The following is a 4530-nucleotide window of genomic DNA, read 5'->3' on the forward strand; positions in this document are numbered from 1 at the left end:
GTAACATTTTTTCATAATATTTGAAATAAAGTGGGAAAAAAAGAAAAATCGAAATGATATAATTTACTTTTTTTATGATATCTCGAAAACCGGCCCTGATAATCTCGATTTGTTTGAACTGCTTGATAATGCTTCTATGCATGCAACTTTTTGTCCATTTGACCGACCTCCTAACTCTTATGGTTTAAAAGTTACCAATACAATCCCATTGAAAAAGTGGCCACCCTGTATATATATATATATATATGAACTTTATATATATATATATATATATTTCGGGTATAATTTCGGTGAATGGATTGGTTGAGTCCCACCTCGTTGAAAACACCACACGGCTACAGCTAAACACAAGCTTGATCAGCCAAGCTCAGAAGGAGGTAATTTTGGCCACAACACATATAGTCAGGAAGTTCTTAACTAGCTCCTGAGACAACCTTGGCTTCGTCGGCCCGGTTGGCTCAGGCACCAACCCGTTAAACGGTGATAGAAAAAAAAATATGTATATATGATTTTGAGAAAGAGCACTACAAATTATTAATTTCAAACAATCAAGCATATGTGTCGATGAATCTCAGTAATGACAGGTTGTGACAAATGCTGTCAACTAGACATGCCACAGAATACACGCACATGACAGATGAAACATAGAATAGCATTAAATCACATTGGGCGCAGCAATTCACTTTCACCGAACGCAGAACAAATGCGATTGTTGAAAGATGCCATGAACCGAAATCCAATCCCCTCTCACTGAACTGGTCTAGAACATAGAATTCATTTTCACGTTATCCCTACGACTGCAGAACTTGTGGAAATTCTCCCTCCATGTGATTCATCCAATTCCCTTCCACTGAACTGGTCCTAATGAATCAAATAAGAATAGATGAAGCTTATATTCCCATCCTTTCTGTAATTCATCATCAACAGTTTTGGCGTTTGATATGATACATCTCTGAGAAACATATTTTCCTTCCACTTACTTCACTTTCTAGGATTTTGGTGGAATCATAATTCATTAGATGATCTTTGTCTCGGGTATCGTCAGCTAGGGCACAAATTTTACTTGGATTCTTGATGTCGCTTTTGAGCAATCCTTCTCTTCAAAAGCTGAGACGTCTGACCAATATACACCTCACTACATATTGAACGAGGAATACAATATACCACATAACTCATATTATCAACAGTCATCCTATCTTTGACTCGACTGTATAATCTGTCCATTTTAAAATAAGATTTCTGTATCAATCTAATTCTTGTGGTCTTTAGGAGGTTAATTAATGAACTAGTCATAACATTTATTAGGGAAATAGAATGAGTAGAGAATTTCATGTTCACTGTTGAACCTGTCTAGAACGAAAGCAACCTGATCTTTAGGTACAGCACATATTAGATCATCAACATATTTCTTGATGAAAGGAATGTGAAAAGGAATATTGGCAAGAATGCAGTCCAGAAGGAAATCCATTACTACTTCATCAATGGACGGACTAAAACTGAAACCCATAATGGAACCGAGCACCTGTTTGAAGAACCTACCTTCAAAAAAAAAAAAATAATTCGAAGAAAACCGGAACTTGATGGCATGTATGAATTCTTCCTTTGGTAGACCTGTGTGGTTTCTGATAGTCTCCCACTTGTTCTCAACAACTGAAACTGCCAACTCGACAGGAATGTTGGTGAAAAGAGATACAACGTCCAGGCTGATCAGGACATAATCTTTTGATTAATTATCTAACTGGAAATCATTCACATATTGGGCAAAAGCAAAGGAATTTATCGATCAAATATCTACTTCTGGTAGAAGAAAGATATTTAGACAGGATGTCTCATACAAAAACTAACAGTGTTGTTGTGTGAATAAATTACCTACTATAACTTGGTACAGTAATTGCACTCACCTTGAACAATTATCACAAATCCACCAAAAAATACTCAATCACAAAGATACGAATCAATGCGAACTCAATAATTATTCGTTTTACAACTGAAGGGTAGTACACCAACTAAATGTTCAAGTTCAGATTAATGATATACTTTAGTATGTTATATATTTTCAATTTATTTTATCCTTAACATATATTAACAAATATTGTAATTTGTGTGTATTAGTAGTAAGGCCCAACGTGGTCTAACCAAGGATAAGCTAAAACGGACCAAATATTTGGACCCGATCGATGATTCGGGTTTCTTCGTGAATCGGCTGTGTCGTAAATCCTCGAGTTCCCGAGGATCTGCAACTAAAATCATTACTTGACACTTGTCAACTGTCATGAATAGACACAGTGACAATACATTTGCCTCTATTTGGGTATATCATAGACCTAATATTAGGTCTATGGGGTATATTCGAATTTTTCAAGTGAAAAAGTGTTGAAGAGCAATTTTTATTGCTTAATTCATACAAATATATTGGTTAATGAGGAAGAACAAATTTTCCCCAAATTCCTAAATTATCTGAAAAAGTGAGCAGAATTTGGCAGATTGTTTCTAACGAAACTAATCATGGATATTTTTAAGTCATTACTTTCAAAACCAACAGAGAATAATGATGTGGTCTATTGTTAAAGAATATGAGCAGGTATTCATACAAATATGGCGATAGAGAGCTTGAATAAATATCCGAAATCTAATAAAATAGAAGGAAAAGAAAATAAGGTATTATACACATAATTCTATTCTTGCAATTATCAATTTACGAGTATTCATTGTTTTAGAGTTGACAAGCTATCAGATTTGTTGGAAGAAATAGTTGATGAGAAGATGTGGATGAAAATGATGAGAAATGAAAGACCTAACTCCAACAACCATCAACAAAAAATTTCTGTAGAATCTCATAAAAAAGCAGAAACAATGAAAGACTTAATAGAGGAGGTCTGTATATGATGATAAATATTATAATACACAATTTATATCATCATGTGATCCAGATTGTGGTTTAGGATATTGTAGTCATTATTAAATATGCTTGCACAAATATAAATGTGAGTGTTCCACTAATAGCATCAAAGTTATATTGTGCAAGCATTTGCATGCTGTTACTATGTTCGAACAAAGAATAAATTCTGTTTAAGATGACGACAACAATTTAGAAATTAATGAGCCATCAACAAGTTAACTATAATGAAGATGTGGGACATTTTATAGATGAAACCATTTCTAGTTCACAAAATTTCACATCTATAAGCAATGACACAGAAAATGTAAGTTAAAGCAAGCTCAATTCAAGTTTTTGTATAATTCATTATTTCAACTGTTTTAGGATTTGCTGAAATGTGTAAAACAATTGAAGACTCTCAATGCAGAAGGAAAGAGGAGATTATTTGCAACTATCAATGGAAAATTTTCCAAACATAGGGTCAATGCCAAGAAGAACTAACATCTAAGAAGTGAAAATTGAGAAGCAAATCTATTTCCCAAGAAAAAAAATGAATAGAATGCATCTTCTATGAAAATGACTTTTCTCTAAATTCATATTCTTTTTTCATTTTTAGCAGAGACTACCAGAACTTCATAGCAAATAATTTAGAACATTGAAATGAGATTGACAAAAAAATCGAGGTAATAAATTCTAACTGAACCAGCATGTTACACATATAAGGGACGTACAATGTTCAAATGTGGATAGAAGAACCAGTCAATATCAAAATGAAATATGACATATTGTACATCCTTTACATAAATCAATGAAATTAATTATAATTAATATATTATATAATAATATAATATAATTATATATAATTTTGAACAACTGTAAGTTTTCTTACAATAAACTACTTCCTGTATTGATTATACGATTTCATTTCCCATAACTCAATGAAAGTGTATTCTCAACTGTATTGAACAGCCAAAATTCTCTATGCTGTAAAGAATTTGATACAGATTTTATTATATTTCCATTATATGCATTATATCCTAATCTGAAAATAAAATTACCTCATTAGCATTTTTAGTAATGGAGCGTCTGCCCAGTAATATCGTGAAACTATTCAGTATATTATTATAGAGTGCAAGAAAACCTAAAAATGAACAATTTGGATTTCTTATGAAAAAAAAAAGAAATAGTTAATTCATAGTTCATAGGCTTTTGCCTCTACTCTGTAATTTCTTTAATAATAATATTTATTATGATACAAGTGACAAAATTGGTCCTCCAATTTTTTTATCAATCATATACTTATTATTGTCCGAGTGTTTACTTAACCATAATCACTGAATGATATTACCCTTCTGTATTGAAACCCCAAGAGAAATCTTTTTTGAGATTCATGAGTGGTTTCTGAATGATCTATATATAAGGGATGCTACAATCTGAAATAATCTTTTTCTTGCCCTGATCCTTCACATAACACATTGATTTAAAGTTTGAAATTATTATCAAGGTGAAATGTCAAACTAATCTTAATATGAAACAAGCTAGTAGTACTTTCAAAAATCCATTTCTAGATATTTTAATGTAATTTCTTAAAGTTCAATCCATTATTACAAACAATAAATTTCTCAATTCACATAAAATAAGTATAAGAAGTT

At 31.9% G+C, this 4530-nt stretch overlaps 1 long non-coding RNA gene across 4 annotated transcripts; it reads left to right on the forward strand.

The window, feature by feature from the left end:
- The first annotated feature begins 2349 nt into the window (after positions 1 to 2349).
- LOC123673617 lies at positions 2350 to 3789 on the forward strand. 4 transcript variants are annotated; one of them, XR_006746512.1, is made up of 5 exons: positions 2350 to 2465; positions 2521 to 2658; positions 2718 to 2874; positions 3075 to 3203; positions 3263 to 3789. It is a non-coding gene; the product is annotated as an uncharacterized LOC123673617 (long non-coding RNA). The 4 variants fall into 4 exon arrangements; XR_006746514.1 differs by having other exon boundaries at positions 2414 to 2658; positions 2718 to 2984; positions 3058 to 3203; XR_006746513.1 differs by having other exon boundaries at positions 2415 to 2658; positions 2718 to 2984.
- Positions 3790 to 4530: the final 741 nt, after the last annotated feature.

Source organism: Harmonia axyridis, chromosome 2 (genome assembly GCF_914767665.1).
Source record: "Harmonia axyridis chromosome 2, icHarAxyr1.1, whole genome shotgun sequence".
Classification (NCBI taxonomy): Eukaryota; Metazoa; Arthropoda; class Insecta; order Coleoptera; family Coccinellidae; genus Harmonia; species Harmonia axyridis.